This window comes from Zingiber officinale, chromosome 6A, assembly GCF_018446385.1.
Source record: "Zingiber officinale cultivar Zhangliang chromosome 6A, Zo_v1.1, whole genome shotgun sequence".
NCBI classification, from domain to species: domain Eukaryota; kingdom Viridiplantae; phylum Streptophyta; class Magnoliopsida; order Zingiberales; family Zingiberaceae; genus Zingiber; species Zingiber officinale.
Genome location: NC_055997.1, coordinates 137,347,103 through 137,365,735, shown reverse-complemented (window position 1 = coordinate 137,365,735; position 18,633 = coordinate 137,347,103).

Below are 18,633 nucleotides of genomic sequence, written 5' to 3'. Positions count from 1 at the left end.
CCTTCAATTTAGACTTGTTCACTTTGAGATTTAAATCTCAATATAAATTATTTCTCCTCATAATATATCATTGAAAAAGTGCTTCATTGCCCTTGCTGGTAGCCGAGTTGGTACTCTGGTAGGACTTGCCTAACTTCCAGTTTAAATTTTACTAGTCAAGTCTACAGTCAACCTTGACCTACTTAACTTTCCATTCACATATATTGTCCAAACATTGAAACTCAAGCTTGAGCCAACTTAAGCTTAGTCAACCTGGTCAACCTTGACCTAAGAAAGATTGCACCAACAATTTTAGTCTTGGAACGACTAAAATTAGGGTTAGTAATTAATTGTCAAGGAGTGGAATCGATCAACAAACCGTAAACCTAAATATTAGGGTTTTGGTGCTTGAAATGATTGACTTAATCGATTGAGCAACGTCATTCAATCAGGGTGATCATTGGCAGGAGATGCGATTCGAACAGAAGATATTTGAATCGATTAGGCAGATTGCTTAAAAGATTTAGACTTGTTCTAATCGATTAAGCTGATTGCCTAATCACTTAGGAGGTTGATTCGTAAAAAATAGAAGAGTTGGAATCGATTAAGGCATTCAATCCCAGTAATCCCAATCGATTAGAACAATCGATTGACCACTATTTTCTTTGTGAACAGAAAGCTTGGAATCGATTGGGTAATCGATTCAACATAGTTAATCAATTAGGATAATTGATTGAAGGTGCTTTCTCGAGCGAACAAAAAGGTGATGAATTAATTGAGGCAATCGATTGGCTCATAGTAATCAATTAGGGTAATCGATTAGCCATATTTTCTCGAGAAAACAGAAAACTTTAGAATCGATTTGGCAATTGATTAGATTGGTATGAATCGATTAGGTATTTGAAAAAGAATTGTTCTATAGATTGAACGGTCGAATTATGACGTGACAATCTATTAAGAAGAAAAGCTAATTGATTTCTAGGCAGAAATCACTATAAACACAACTATATAAAGGGGAGTTTGTGAAGATTTCCAAATACTAGTTCTTGAAGGGTTGAGAAAAAAGTGTTGTTGCATTTCCAACTAAACAAGAGGTAATTCCAAGCAATAAGAAAACACTTAAAGCAAGATTCATGTAAAGTTGTATATTCATTGTATTTGCTTTCATTTCTTGTTATATTTTTTATGCTCAAGATTATACAAGTTTCTTCACCTTTGAAAAGTTTTCAAGGAAGGATTTCATAGTGCATGAAATTGTGAAAGCCAAAACTTTGGATTAGTCACCTAAAGGAGATGAATACAAAGTAAAATTAAGATGTTAGTATTGTTTGAAAATTTTCACTACAAATGAAGTTCAAAAAAATGATCGAAGTTATTCACTACATTTGACTTTTGAATTGCTCATAATCTAAACCATGCCTTTTTTTTAAAATTTATTTACTTAGGTCCTAGTTAGTATACATTAATGGTTGACATATGTTAATACATGAATTAACACATACAACTATTGTTATTAAGATTAAATTCTAATTAAGTGATTTAATACATGGTGTATGAAGGGGGTTTAAGAGTCTCTTCGGGATGGTCTAGTAGCTAGCGTATGAGGTGTTGCCATCATGAGGTCTGGGGTTCGAATCTCGGTAAAGTCGAGGTAAATACCTCCCTTATGTGCTAGTCACTATTCCAAAGGCTAGTAGCTGTCCGTGATTTACCTCCTTCGTGTTGGCCCTAGGACGGGTTGGTGGGGGCCCTAGGGACGAGCGTATTCACCTTTTGCCACCATGAAAGGGGTTTAAGATGTCCTCGGAGCTATGGTGCCATGGTAGGACATCCGTGTTGGCCTTGAGATGGATTTGCGGGGGCGCTGGGGGCGAGCGTATTCGCCTTTTGCCACCATGAAGGGGGTTTAAGATATCCCCGGAGCTATGGTGCCATGGTAAGACATTCAGGTTGTAACTCAGGCATCTGTGATTTGAACCCCAGTTATAGCGTATTTGCGGAAATTTTTTCTCTAAATGGGGGACACAATCAACGGATGCTGAGCTTCTGGGCTGACCGTCGCGTGCGCTTCCCGACTTATCCTTGTGGCTGGTGGAAAACTTCCATGGGACCGAGCTGGTCATCCCAGAAATAGTCAACAAGGCTAATTGGGATTATTATGAAAGGATTTAAGATATTGAATGTGAATTATACTTGTAGATCTAATAATCCAATCTGTTAACATTAAGATCTAATCCAATCTGTTAACATTAATGAGTTATTGACTTTAATTATGTGGAGGGTCCTTGTAAGATGAGCTTGAAATATAAGAAAGAGATCTTGATTCATTTGAGCATCTTGCTAGAATCAAGAGTTTTTTCTTCCTTCTCTCTTTTCCATTTAGACGAGACTCCGATTGCCGCCCGTTCCTCCAGAAGATCCTTCCTGCAGGAGCTTCTCCAATGACAAGTAAAGAACAACGGTATTGAATTTGGACTCCAGTCAGCCCTTCGATTGTCATTGTTTTCAATTTTAGTTTTAGTTTTAAAGATGATTGATAATTAGATTCTGTAGATGCATCATTCGGTTTTCTTTCGATGCATCGTATTGCTTTCAGAACTAATTTGTGATTTTTTGAGTTTCGGTTAATCTACGATATGCAAATCCATATCGTGTAACTATTGTAGACTGATTTTGGTTACTTCTTCCTTTTGTGAATCACATTGCGATTGATGATGAATTTGAGATCATGGGACAGTTGGAAGGATCTAGAATGTTTAGCGGCAAATAATAATAAATTTATCCATACATTTAAACTATTGTAACTTAATGTCTAACTAATACGTACGCACCTAATTTTTTTGTCTGATGTTGGGAGTTTGACTATTAAAATGACGCAGCTGCTTGCAATGGCATCGCACCAATAAAACCACAGTATTTAGTCGAGCCATCAATCACCTCTCCAAATATAGTTAATTAAGTCTCCAGATGAAAATAGTCTAGAAGTAGACACACCGGTTACTCTACCTAAAAATTTTATTTAATACTTCTTATTACTTTATCTAAAAATTTTATTTTAAATAAGATAATTAAAAAATATTTATAGTAACTATCTATTCATTTTCTAAATTTTACATTTATAAATAGTATTTTTCTAAATTTAATGAATGAATTTCATTCCCCAATCATTATAGAGAAGAGAACAGATAAAGAAATTGATATATAGTGTAGTGAAAAATAGTTATCTAAATTTAATAAAATAATTTTTTACTTTAAATTAAATATTTTAGATAAAAAAATTGACATGAATACTCTAAAAAAAAAAGATAGATTCGCTATCTTAGCGGTCCCCCTAATGTCAATTCCACGGATATGAAGGGAGATGCATGTAGATACATAGGTCATAGGCGTATGGTGGGTGATCCTGTCCGAATCGCTGAACCAACGGACGATGGGCACGTGGCGCTCTCCTAGTCGATGACGTAGGCCTCCGTCTGGTCGCACGAATCTCCGGTGAGCCTGCACAAAAGTCGGGCCGGGAAGGGGTTCCCGGCGACGACCCTCCGACGCTCAAGTCAGGCAAGCAAGCAGTGAAAAAGTGGCTCTCCAAAAATATTAGAACGCGTACCTCCGGCGAAGGATGAGGGTCTTTATATAGGGCAGCGGAGAAGCGAGTGTACACATACCGAGGTGTACACGTGTCCGTGGCCCATACCCCAGTAAGGGCTTGTCAGTGAGCTTACCTGACCCATACTGCTACAGTCCAAGCATGTCCTCGATGGGACAGCGGAACCCCTGTCATAAGATTTGGAATATGGCCTACATGTGGAACATACCCGCTGTCAGAAAAAGATGTCACTTGTCCTTTGGCCCTTACTCCCTGGAGGGCGTCTGGCTGGCCAGCTTCTGCGACATCCGGCCGGACGTATACGGTGGTTTACTTGGAGATTCTCAATCACGTGCTTTGTGGAGACTATTAGCAGTATGCTACCTGATGGCTTTGGCCGAGCGTGCAGTCCGATCGGCCCTGCGATCTTGTCCGCTGAGCGCTGGAACCCTGACTTTCGACAGGGCGCCTTTAACCATCCACTAGATACCGACCGGCCGCCCGGCCGGTCGAACCCACCCCTCTCCGGCCGGCCGCCTGCCACTTTGACTTCCACGTGGCGTTGACTCCACCGGACGGGGGGCCCCCTATTCTTACAACCGGATCACTTGCCTCCCCTTCAAGTCTAGTCGAAGGAGGCGATTAGTCCGACTGACTGGACTGTTAGCCTAGCCGGGCGGCGCCTTTAGGCACACCTAATCTGCTTGGCTTTTCACAGGGATGGCCTTTAAGGTTAGTCAACAGCAACCTTCCTCGGATCTCTTCGTAACCCGTGCCAATCTTCAACATTAAGGCTGAGCATGCGCTCATTAAATGCATCGAATGACCAAACGCCACGTGGCGAACTGTCGTCATCGTACGACGGCGGCGGTGTGGTGCTTCGATGGGATCGAGGCGGTTCGAAATGGACGGCGCGATGTGCAATTTGATTCCCGTGACCTGGATCCAACGGCGGAGGCCGCCCGGCCCCCGCTATATAAAATCTTCGCTTTCTCCTATTCCCCTCACTTGCTTTCGCGATTTCTACCTTTGTCTCTGGTGTTTCGGTGCTCCGGCGATTCCATTCCTGCTTTCTGACGCTCTCCGGCGCCTCTTCCTTGATCCTTTTTCCTCGCAGTAAGGCTCTATACCTTTTCTTCCTTGCTTCCGGTGTTTACTCCGTATTTCTCTCCCCAGTTTCAATCCTTGAAACCTCTTTTCGCTTGCTGTTGTTTTTCTCCTGCCTTTTTGCCTTTTTGATTTCTTCCGATCGGCCCATGGCTAGTTCTTCCCATCCCGAAAACCAATCCCTTGGCCCTTGGTACACTACCATACAGTCACGCTTTGATCAGCTTGACTTTGACACTCTAACCGATAATTTTGAAATCCCCGAAGATTTTGAACTTCTTTTAGCCGGTCCTTCCGCCCGACCGCACAGGCCGCCGCGCGGAGCTTTCTGTGTCTTCCGCGACCAGTTTACCGCCGGTCTATGTTTCCCTGTACATCCGTTCATCATAGATGTTTGTAATTTTTTCGGTGTTCCGCTCGACAGTCTGGTACCCAACACCTTTCGTCTCCTCTGTGGTGTTGTTGTTTTGTTCAAGATTCACAACATCCTCCTCCGACCGGAGGTCTTTTTTTATTTCTATTATCCCAAGCAAGCCGAGCTGGGCACCTTCATGTTCCAAGCTCAGCCCGGCTTAGTCTTCTTCAACAAACTACCTTCTTCCAATAAACATTGGAAGGATTATTTTTTCACATCCGCATGCCCGATCACTTCCCGACCAAGTGGCAGGTCAACCTACCCCCCACTCCCGAGCTGAAGAAATTCAAGACCCGACCGGACTACCTCCATGCTGCAAATATGCTAGCCGGTCTGCGACTTGACATCAATAAGCTTCTTCACGAAGGAGTGATGTACATCTTCGACCTGAGTCCCATACGAACTCCTCTTCCGACCGGCTTCGGTAAGAATTTTACTTGGGTGTTTGCTTTGATTGCTAACTGATTTTTCTCCTTTCCTTTGCAGCGGACATCGTCATGGAGTCGGTGATGACCGACATTCTGAAGAGAAAGGCGGCGGCGCTCGAAGCCGCGGCAGCCAAAGAAATGGAAGCGCTGGGTATCCAGCCGGTCGGATCCCATGAAGGAGAAAGCGGGACTCAGGCTGAGTCAACCGCTCCGGCTTCTCAACAGAATGTGGCAAGCGTAGCCACTCCCAGCGGAGGACAAACTGCCCCTGAAGAAGGTTCCGCTCGGGAAGAGGGACAACCTCTACAAAAGAAGCGCCGAGTGGAGACTCCCCTTCGGTCGGCTACCTCCGCGATCCAACCATCCGAGCGGGTCACTGCGACTACTCGGGACAAGGCGCCAGAGGTCGAAGCCATTTCGTCCGACCAGACGCCTTCTGAATGGGACGAGCCGGCTGCTCCAATTGAGGCTACTCCGGTCAGCACCCTTCCGCCCACTCGTCACTCAGTCTAGCGCTCAACCATTCATTTCCAGTTTTCTGCGCCGGCTTCTGATCCCCTTCCGACCGCCGGTCGGACGACCCCCGGTCATGGCCGCACGATTCGGGTCACTCTTCATCTCCCGACTGAAGAGCTGCTGCTAGAGGCCGACCGACCAACCGCGCCTGAGCACACCATTACCTTGAAAGGGCCCCTAGCTGAGATGTGGGCTGATGCTCGGGCGCGCATCGCGCTGATCCCCCTCCGAAACTTGGCCAATAGCCATATGCAGGAGGCCACGGGGGTAAGTTCGCTTTTTCCGAAGTTTTGTATGCATTCTTTCCGATCGGCCACTAACAATTCTAATTTTCTTTTGCCAGAGATGGGTGGAGGAGATTGCAGTCTCCAACCGCATAGCCATGGTGGATGAGGAGTTAAGGCAGCTGAAAGCGGCGTGCGGTCCGTCCGGCTCTCAAGGCCCGTCGTACTCCGAGCTGCAGAAGAAGCTTAAGAAGGCTCAAGATTTGTTGGCGGCCGAGCAGAAAAAGACGGCCGATCAGGCCCACGCCCTGGCCGAGTCCGAGCGACAAGTCAAGTCGCTCGACACAAAAATAACCTTGGCCACCACTTGGAAAAACACGGCCATTTTCGACTTAGAAAAGAAGAACGTGGAGGCTCGGGGCCTGGAGCTGAAGGTAAAGGAGCTGACGGAGCAGCTTGACAGGGAGAAGGTGGGCCGCTCGGCCGACGCCACCAAGCATAAGGACGAGCTGACCACTTTGCAGGAATCCCTCGCTGCATCTCAATTGGCCTTCAAAGAGTACCAAGAGGCCGAGTAGAGTCGGGTTGCTGCTCTGAGACAGGGCTACATCCGCTCGCCCGAATTCTCGGAGAAAATTTGCGAGCGGATGTACACAACCTTTGACTTGGCTATGACCGCCACCATGACATATCTGAAGTCTCAGGGCCTTCTTCCGAAGTCCACTACTATTCCGGCCGGCGATCAGGTGGCGCTTCTGGATAACATCCCCAAGACCCTTTATGATTACATTGAGTAGACGTCGGTAGATGTAGTTGGACCACTAGGCCAAAAAGTGATCCTTTTTTGTACTTAGGCCGCTCGGCCTAAAGTTTTAAATTTAATGCAACATTTCCCTTTCGCGTACTTTGTCCTTTTGCTAGTTAATGTGTGTTGTCCGCTCGCCTATTATGAGATGCAAGTATTTGGCGTTGCCCTTCCGCTCGGCTAAATATGTAATATTTTCAATATGCAACATTCCGCTTTGATAGCAGAGATCGCTCGCTAGACATCGATGAAGTACCTTTGGGTACTGGGCTGAGCGGAACGTAGAGACGATCGAACGATAATGACGGCGAGTTTCTTGGACGATCGCATCCTTTTTATTGGCCTCTTCCGCTCAGAGGGTTTATAGACGTCGGCTCGTCTCTCGATATTTAACGTCGGAGCTCGACGGTCTTCCGCTCGGAGAGTTTATAGATGCCGGCTCGTCTCTCGATATTTAACGTCGGAGCTCGACGGTATTCCGCTCGGAGGGTTTATAGACGCCGGCTCGTCTCTCGATATTTAACGTCGGAGCTCGACGGTCTTCCGCTCGGAGGGTTTATAGACGCCGGCTCGTCTCTCGATATTTAACGTCGGAGCTCGACGGTCTTCCGCTAGGAGGGTTTATAGACGCCGGCTCGTCTCTCGATATTTAACGTCGGAGTTCGACGGTCTTCCGCTCGGAGGGTTTATAGACGCCGACTCGTATCTCGATATTTAACGTCGGAGCTCGACGGTCTTCCGCTCGGAGGGTTTATAGACGTCGGCTCGTCTCTCGATATTTAACGTCGGAGCTCGACGGTCTTCCGCTCGGAGGGTTTATAGACGCCGGCTCGTCTCTCGATATTTAACGTTGGAGCTCGACGGCCTTCCGCTCGGAGGGTTTATAGACGCCGGCTCGTCTCTCGATATTTAACGTCGGAGCTCGACGGTCTTCCGCTCGGAGGGTTTATAGATGCTGGCTCGTCTCTCGATATTTAACGTCGAAGCTCGACGGTCTTCCGCTCGGAGGGTTTATAGACGCCGGCTCGTCTCTCGATATTTAACGTCGGAGCTCGACGGTCTTCCGCTCGGAGGGTTTATAGACGCCGGCTCGTCTCTCGATATTTAACGTCGGAGCTCGACGGCCTTCCTCTCGGAGGGTTTATAGATGCCGACTCGTCTCTCGATATTTAACGTCGGAGCTCGACGGCCTTACAGGCTAATCTTTAACACAGCCGCTCGGCTGACACACTAGCCATCCTTTAATTCATTTCTGCTTCCTGCATTACAAGGACATGGGCGACTAGGATATACACAAAAATGAGTTACATCAGTGCACCTCTCATCCGGCTCGATAATGCTGGAGATGATTCGCGCTCCATGGCCGGTCCAGCTGCCGTCCGTCTTCATCCTCCAAATAGTAAGCGTCCGAGCGGAGCTTTTCGATAACCTTGAAGGGGCCTGCCCAGGGAGCAGCTTGCCAACGTCACCGACCAGCTTCACTTTCTTCCAGACAAGGTCACCGACCTGGAATGATCTGGGGATTACGCGTCTGTTGTAGTTTTGCTTCATCCGTTGACGGTACGCCATCAGCCGGACGGACGCCTTAGCTCGCTCTTCATCAACCAAATCCAGCTCCATGTTCCTCCGCTCGGCGTTGCCCTCATCGTAATTCTGGATCCGGACGGTTTCGACACCGACTTCGACGGGAATCACCGCTTCACCGCCGTATACCAGATGAAAAGGCGTGACGCCCGTTCCTTCCTTTGGAGTCGTTCGGATGGCCCATAGGACGCCCGACACTTCATCCACCCAACTTCCTCCCAAATGGTCGAGCCGAGCGCGCAGAATGCGAAGAATTTCCCGATTGGCTACTTCGGCTTGACCGTTGCTTTGGGGATAGGCTACAGATGTGAAGTGTTGCTCGATGCCATAGCTTTTGCACCAATCTTCAAGCAATTTTCCTATGAACTGCCGCCCGTTATCGGAAACAAGTCGTCGGGTGATGCCGAACCGACAGATGATGTTCTGCCAAATAAATTTCTTGACCATCTGCTCGGTGATCTTGGCTAGCGGCTCGGCCTCCACTCACTTGGAAAAATAATCAACCGCCACCAATAAAAATTTCCGCTGTCCGACCGCCATAGGAAACGGACTCACAATATCCATTCCCCATTGGTCGAACGGACAAGAGACAGTAGCGGCCTTCATTTCTTCCGCCGGTCGGTGAGAGAAATTATGATACTTTTGACAAGAAAGGCACGTCGCGACGGTCCGAGCGGCGTCTGCTTGTAAAGTTGGCCAAAAGTATCCAGCCAGCAGTATCTTTTTAGCTAGTGATCGCCCGCCCGGATGTCCCCCGCACGACCCTTGATGCACTTCTTGGAGAATGTATGCTGCATCTTCTGAACTCACGCATTTCAGAAGCGGGCGGGAGAAAGCCTTCTTGTATAGTTGATCTCCAATGAGCGTGAACCGACCGGCTCTCCTCCTTAGTAGTTGGGACTCATCCCGATCGGACGATGTAGATCCCGAGCGGAGAAACTCCATGATAGGTGTCCGCCAGTCGCTCGGAAACGAGAGGCCCTCCATCCGGTCGACGTGAGCCACCAGCGAAACTAGTTCAATTGGCTGCTGGATGGCGACCGACGTTATTGAGCTTGCGAGTTTGGCTAACTCATCGGCCGCTTGGTTCTCTGCTCGGGGTATCTTCTGGATAATAACCTCTCTGAAATTGGCTTTGAGCTTCTCAAAGGCTTCAGCGTAGAGCTTGAGCCGAGCGCTGTTGATTTCAAAGGTGCCAGAGAGCTGCTGAGCGGCCAACTGCGAATCCGAATGGAGCGTTACCGGACCGGCTCCCACATGCCGTGCTGCCTGCAATCCGGCTATGAGGGCCTCATACTCTGCTTCCTTTTCTTCTTGAGGGGAGAGCAACAGTATTCCAATCCCGCTTCCGAGCCGAGTGGATGATCCGCCCACAAATATTTTCCACATAGCTTCCGGCTCTGAATTCTGCACCTAAGTCACAAAGTCTGCCAAGGACTGCACTTTGATTGCCGAGCGGGGCTGGTATTGGATGTCAAATTCACTTAACTCCGTCGTCCATTTAATGAGTCGTCCGGACGCTTCGGGATTCAACAGCACTCTTCCCAATGGGCTATTCGTCCGGACGATGATAATATGAGCCAAGAAATAAGGACGGAGGCGCCGAGCGGCGATGACCAAAGCGAAAGCTAGTTTCTCGAGCCCAGTGTAGCGAGATTCAGCATCTTTTAAAATATGACTCAGAAAATATACAGGCTCTTCTCCGCTCGCCCTTACTAGTGCCGAGCCGACGGGTTGCTCGGTTGAAGATAAGTAGATACAAAGTGGCTCACCCGCAGCCGGCTTGGCTAATACCGGGAGAGAGTTCAGATATGCCTTCAAATCTTCGAACGCCCGATCACATTCTTCGCCCCAGTGAAACTTAGCGGCCTTGCGCAGTATCTTGAAAAAAGGAAGACTCCGATCGGCAGTTTTGGAGATGAACCTGGACAGAGCAGTTATCCGACCGGTCAAACGCTGCACTTCCCTCATATTTCTTGGAGGCGGCATGTCTTGTAGGGCTTTCACCTTGCTGGGATTTGCTTCGATACCCCGCTCGGTCACTATGTAACCTAAGAAACGCCCTCCTTTTGCTCCGAACAGGCACTTCTGGGGATTTAGCTTGACTCCATATTTCCGCAGCGTTCGGAAGGTTTCTTCCATATCTTTGAAGAGATCGGCCGCTCGGACGGACTTGATAAGAATGTCGTCCACATAAACTTCCAGATTCCGCCCGATCTGCTCCTTGAACACTTTGTTCATCAAGCGTTGATAAGTGGCTCCCGCGTTCTTCAATCCGAACGACATCACGTTATAGCAGTAGGTGCCGTCGGCCGTCACGAAGCTAACTTTTTCTTGATCTTCCCGGGCGAGCGGCACTTGATGATATCCCTGATAGGCGTCGAGCATGCATATCAACTCACAGCCGACCGTACAATCCACCAGTTGATCGATTCGGGGCAAGGGGTAAAAGTCCTTTGGGCACGCCTTGTTAAGGTCCCGGAAATCGATGTACACTCTCCACTTGTTGTCGGGCTTGAAAACTAGCACCACATTCGCCAGCCAGCTCGGGAACTGAACTTCGCGTATATGGCCGGCCTCCAAGAGTTTCTCAACTTTCGCTCGGATGATGGCATTCTGCTCGGCGCTGAAGTCCCTTTTTCTTTGCTTTACTGGCCTAGAGTCCGGTCGGACGTGGAGCTCGTGCTGCGCTATACTTGGTGAAATTTTGAGCAGCTCATGGGTCGACCAGACGAAGACATCATGATTTCTTCGGAGGCATTGGATCACTTCCTCCTTCTGACTCGCTTCCAGATCGGACGCGATGAATGTCGTGGCCTCCGATCGGGTCGGGTGTATCTGCACTTCCTCTTTTTCTTCATAAACTAGAGAGGGAGGCTTCTCAGTTATAGCGTTTACCTCGATCCGTGGCGACTTCCGAGCGGAATTGGCTTCTGCTCGGACCATCTCAACGTAGCATCGCCGAGCTGCCAGTTGGTCTCCCCGTACTTCTCCCACTTTGTCCTCTACGGGGAATTTGATCTTCTGGTGGAAGGTGGAGACGACCGCTCGAAATTCGCTGAGCGCCGGTCGTCCCAATATGACGTTGTATGATGAGGGAGAGTCAACCACCACAAAGTTTACTGTACGCGTCCAGCTTCGTCCATTGCTTCCGCTCGGATGCAGGAGCGTTCTCACAGACGGCGCCAAATTGATCCTGTCCGAATCGCTGAACCAACGGACGCTGGGCACGTGGCGCTCTCCTAGTCGATGACGTAGGCCTCCGTCTGGTCGCACGAATCTCCGGCGAGCCTGCACAAAAGTCGGGTCGGGAAGGGGTTCCCGGCGACGACCCTCCGACGCTCAAGTCAGGCAAGCAAGCAGTGAAAAAGTGGCTCTCCAAAAATATTAGAACACGTACCTCCGGCGAAGGATGAGGGCCTTTATATAGGGCAGCGGAGAAGCGAGTGTACACATACCGAGGTGTACACGTGTCCGTGGCCCATACCCCAGTAAGGGCTTGTCAGTGAGCTTACCTGACCCATACTGCTACAGTCCAAGCATGTCCTCGATGGGACAGCGGAACCCCTGTCATAAGATTTGGAATATGACCTGCAGGTGGAACATACCCGCTGTCAGAAAAAGATGTCACTTGTCCTTTTGCCCTTACTCCCTGGAGGGCGTCCGGCCGACCAGCTTCCGCGACATCCGGCCGGACGTATACGGTGGTTTACTTGGAGATTCTCAATCACGTGCTTTGTGGAGACTATTAGCAGTATGCTACCTGATGGCTTTGGCCGAGCGTGCAGTCCGATCGGCCCTGCAATCTTGTCCGCTGAGCGCTGGAACCCTGACTTTCGATAGGGCGCCTTTAACCATCCACTAGATACCGATCGGCCGCCCGGCCGGTCGAACCCACCCCTCTCCGGCCGGCCGCCTGCCACTTTGACTTCCACGTGGAGTTGACTCCACCGGACGGGGGGCCCCTGTTCTTACAACCTGATCAGTGGGGTAAACCTCAGATTATCAGTTTCTGAGAATCGATTCTTAATCATTATGTTAAAAATATCATGCGTACATCGTCTATCCTACACCTTAAGGACGGTGTGAATGCTCTAAAGCATTAACTGACAAGCTGAATAGCGACCTAAATTATAGAGATGCCGTATATTCTTTCATTAGGCTGCAAAAGGTGGAACCGCCACCCTAGCGGCCCCCTGGGCCTGGCCCCCCAGGATTTCAGAGGGAGTAAATCACGGTTAATGCTGGGCAAGAGAGGTGACTGGGGGTCGCAGGAATTTGTGGCACAGTAGACCAGGATTTTAACCCCGTGTGCAACTGACGACCTTTGACCCCAGAACCTTAGCTGCAAGAATCAGGCATCTCTCCAGTTGATCCAGCCCGTGGGGGCATATATTTCATTAGGGATCTATGACTACGATGACCTAATGGAAACTATATTAAGAGACCCATACGACCCACGTGTATGCATTACATGTATGAGAATGCATGCTCATTAAGATTTTTTTGCCTATCACATTTAAAATATAATCCTATCCTCACCGAAATGGAACATCAATGATCTCGTCGACAATGGATAGATAGTTACTTTCGAAGTAAATAAACAAAATAATCATGCATCAGTTTACCTACTGAGTCGTGATAGAACTAATAATTAATAACAAAGTCAGCTTAGTGGGAAATTATATATACTAATACAGACTTTAAAATACAACAAAAATCATTTTATTAGCCAAATACAACCTCAAATCTACTTCTCGAGAAAAATATAAAAGAACGTTGAAGTGTAATCAAAGGTACAAATGGATTTGGGAATCCATCATTAATATCGGTGCGACTAAAAATCATAATTTAAATATATAATTTTGAGTTTAATTAAATATACATGAGCTACTCAAAAATATATGATACAAATAATATTTTTTTTTTCATTTTATAACAAATCAGGCGGGAAGATTTGGTGATTATTGACTATTTATTGTTTCGATTTAAAATAATTATATGTACATCGCCAACATCGATGATCACCTCCGGTGATTTTTTTCGATGAGGACAGACGGCATTGGCAGCACAATCACTTGCATGAAGTCTGTAAAGTTTATCATGAAATTTAAAAATTAAAATGATTAAAGTTAGATAATAGCAATCAAAGATGAAATCATCAAACCCGTGGTCTATAGTGTAACTACAACGACGTTCTAACCGTTCCCAAACTCCAGGAAATCATCGACAAAATGATATATAAATCAAAGGAGAACAGCTTACGTATGACTTGCGAGAATTAGAGTTCTTTTTCAACATCTCTTCTTGCTAAATATTCTTATTCAAGCATTTTCCCACATTTTCCCATAGTTTTTTTTTTTTTTTTTTTTTTGAAGGAAATCGTTAGAATTTGGAAGAGGAAGGGAGTTAATGGGAATAATCAATGAGTTTGTGAGGTTAGAAAAAAAAACAAACAACATTGTTTGAGTCCACCCTAGCCCAACGATGACTCGGCCTCTGCAAGCACTCACTATTTGATTCACACTTTAAGACATCTCTAATGGGCGATATTTAAATGAGATATTTCTCCAAATATCCCCCTCTCAAATATCTTCTATTGCGGAGAATATTTGAGAGGTGAATAGAAATCATCGGAAGTGATTCCATTTTAGATGGCATGCAAGTGAGCCCCACAAGGAGCAATGATTACTCTTTTTTTTAAAAAAACTAATTTAGTTTAGGTGACATGCAAGTGATTTATTTTTATTTTAGTTGGTGAGATATTTTATTATATAATTTGAGATATTTGAGAGTAAGATATTTGGTAGATGAGACCCATAAATATTTGGTTGAGAGGATATTTGATTGTGAGATTTGAGATATTTGAACAATAAGATGTTTAATTGATGATGTAGATATGGGGACCATAAATATTTGAGAGAAATATTTAGTATTATTATAGATGCTCTTATATTGATTGCATCTTTTAGCATTGTTTTATTGCATCTTTTAGCATTGTTTTATGCTTTTTTGTGTCTAAGAATCAAATGAAAAGGTCACCATCTATTTATCCCTCCCCTCTAACTAAATCATCATTGTTTTAGCATTTTTTGCTTGTTAAAATGCCTCCTCTATTACTAATCTAAGTGAGTAACTTAGATCCTAACTTTAAATGATAAATAAGTATTTTAATTTTAGAGAAGGAAAATATTGTACGACATGCTAACATTTATGGTCATTTTGAAAAATTACCTTAAGAATTAGTTCCATTAAGATTGTATTTTCAAATTCTATAATATTTTACAATTTTAGACCACAAAGTTTTATTATGCATGAAATTCTATTGATAATGCAATACAATTTTTAGTTCCAACTTGATTCCACTTACCTGAAACTGATGCATAAACAAGAGACCTTCATTCCAGAATTCATTTCAAACTGTACAAAGAAAATTCTATTATATGTCCAAAGATGTTCCCATAAAACAGGGGAATCTTGTTTGTATTTGCAATTTAAGAAAACAATTATGAAGATTCAATCGTCATAGGTTAAGTAGTATGTCTTGGTTTGGCTCATCAAACATTGCCATGGAGCCATATTTTAAAGACTAACTTCTGGTGGTAATTTGCTTATCTATTTTTAAATAAAGGAAGAACAACTTGTCAAATCTTCCAAGTGCATGTAGATGCCTCGCCTTGTCCATTTACTAACGTCAGTAACACTCCAAAATTTTTAATTAATCTAAATAATTTCTTTAGTCGACTAGTTAGTAGGAAAACTTTACCAATTATTTATATCACTTTGGCCTTGCATCAAAAGCCATAAACATTGGAGTAAATAATATTGGAAAATGATTTCTCCCTTGTGGTTAATTTGATCATAGTGTTAGGTAGTTTGGATATATAATTTAAGTTAGATGTCTATTTGATGTCGTTGGTGTATCAAGCGTGTAAGTTTTGTTGTATTGGAAAGGTTTGAGATCAAACGTAGATGAAGAAAGACATGATATATTGATCGAGTGATGAGCCAAGGTTCGGTCGTAGGCTCATGTGATCATTGAGCTTGGATGAAGAATTCTAAGACGTGTAAATCTTGTATTGATTGTGCAAATGTAATATTCTTGGATTTTGTTTTTTAGGTGCAAAATGTATTCATGTCCTAAATAGAGGTTGATTACCTAGTGTTAGACTTGCAATACATCATATATAAATTAAAGGATGTATTTATAATAGGATCTTGCTTCTATCAATCTCTAAAGCATAATAAAAATGAGACAATAGCTCATGAATCATTGACCTGAATTCATCGCTATGCTATGACCTCTTACTTGTCGCCGAAGTATCTTGCGATTGCGGAAAAGTCTTTTACAAGAGTGGACAGTGTCAATCCTTTGCTTTCTCTTGATGAGCAAGAGAAGAGGTTGAAGAGCTAGACTCTAAAATATGTCATAATTTATGAGTCTCATCCTTTATATACCAAGCTCATCCTATATGGACTATCCTCCTTAAAGTTCATCCATCATTAACAACCCATCAATGTTAATGAATCGGATTTTGGATCTACACATAGAATCCACATCTATTTAGACCAAACCCTCTTTATATCCTTGAAGCATTAGATCACTTAATTAGGTTTAGCTACTTTAATGACAATTAGTTGTGTGTGTTAATCAAGTGTGAGTCCAATCTTATGAAGATTAAGTCAACCCATGTGGACTCAATTGGATCTAGTCCACCCATGTGGACTTAATCCTACAATCTTCCACTTAGGCTATACTTGATTCCTGATACACCACACAACCCCTAAGTTGAGTTCAACATGCCAAACTTCATGGGTTAAATACCCCTTTAAACAATCTCATCGATTAAATCAATTAGTACAAGACTAAAGAAGTCATAGTTACTATAACTGTACAAGACCCAACAGTAATCACAATACTAATATCATTAATGACATAGATTAAATGTGGATGTGTAACATAAGAATGACACGAAATGTGATCTACAAGTGTCCATTTTCAATAAGTCCTCTTTATAATCCAAACAGATCCAAATCATATTTACCAAAACCTTATGCTAAATTGTAGTGGTAAATTATGATTCGACTTTATGACTCCAAATGGAGTCCACATTATATTTACAATAACCAAATGCAAAAAATGGAATAGTAAATATGACATCCATATGTCAAAGAAAGTCAAAATCATGCACACATATAGGAAAATTGTAGTATATACATTGAGCAAAAAATATGTGTTCATGAACATAGAGCATCACAAAAAATACAGATTCCTACACAATGGGTATTTCATCAAAAGGAAGAACCCCCATATTCAGCACATGCTGATGAAACACCTTGGGTGGTAAACCCTTGGTGAGTAGATCCGCTAACATGAAATATGTCCTTATATGCTCTATCATTATTTGACCATTTTGAACTCTTTCTTTAACCGCCAAAAACTTTATGTCGATGTGTTTAGATTTTGACGAATTATGATTTTTTTAATACAATTCTGCAGCTTTGTTATCGATCCAGCGGTAAGAACAGGGGACCCCTGTTCCGGGGAGTCAACGCCACATGGAAGTCAAAAGGTCAGATGGCCGATCGGACAAGGGTGGACCGACCGGACGACCGGGGTCTAAACAGAAGCAAGGGCACCCGGCGGGGAATCAGGGTTCCGACGCTCATGTTGAACAAAGTCGTATGGCCGAGCGGGTGTCCGCTCGGCCGAAGACATAAAGCAGCAACTCCGCGCACAGTCCACAGAGCACACGACCGGGGATCTCCCGAGCGGACCAGCACATACGGCCGGCCGGACGTGAGGGAACTTCCGACCGGCCGGACGCTCGACATGGGGTAAAAGGAGAAAAGGACAAGGGAACATCTTTTGACAGTGAGTATGTTCGACGAGCAAGCCATACGCAGAATCTTGTGACAGAGGGTTCCGCTGTCCCATCAGAGATGTGCTCGGACTGTAGCAGTATGGTGTCAGGTAAGCTTTTCTGACAAGCCCATACTGAGGTATGGGCTGAGGACACGTATTCGCCTCGGTATGTGTGTGTGAGCCCCTTCCTAGCTCTATATAAGGAGCCTCACACTTCGCCGGAGGTACGCATTCTCTGATATTGAGAGCCACTTCTTTGTTGTCCACTTGCCTGACTTGAGCGTCGGAGGGTCGTTGCCGGGAACCCCTTCCCGGCCCGACTTCTTTGCAGGTTCGCCGGAGGTCCGTACGAGTGGTCGGAGATCTACGTCAGCAACTCGGAGAGCGCCGCGTGCCCAGCGTCCGTTGATTCAGCGATTCAGACAGGATCAATTTGGCGCCGTCTGTGGGAACGATCCTGTATCCGATCGGAAGCAATGGATGAAGCTGGACGACCGCACTCGGTGATGCTCTCCACAGAGGAGCTCGACGCTCTGATCGAGACAAGAGCAGCCAAGCTTGTGGAACAACAGAGACAGAAGTCGCAAGCCGAGCGGATTGAGCAGCAAGCGACATCAGCATCAGGAGGCCGAGCGGAAGCACCTCATGCCACGGTTCCATTTCATCGAGCCCTATTCCGCACGCCTCCTGAAGCCACAGCAGTTAATCGTGATCGAGGATCTTCATCAGACGAAGTGCCAATACGAGACAACAGAAAGGGCAAAGCCCCCCGAGCGGACGCTTCTCCTAAGCGGATCAACCGGCAATTCTCAGAAGCCATTCTACGAGACCCTCTCCCAAGGCACTATGTGCCCCCGCCGATCGGTGAATACAACGGAACCTCCGACCCGGACGATCATTTGGGTAAGTTCGATAACACAGCTACCCTTCATCAATACACAGATGGAGTGAAGTGTCGGGTTTTCCTTACCACCCTCTCGGGATCGACTCAATGGTGGTTTCGGAGGTTGCCGGACGGATCCATCACAAGTTTCAAAGACTTCCGCACGACCTTCCTCCACCACTTTGCAAGCAGTCGGCGTTATCAGAAGACAAGTGTCAGCCTGTTCGCCATCAAGCAAGA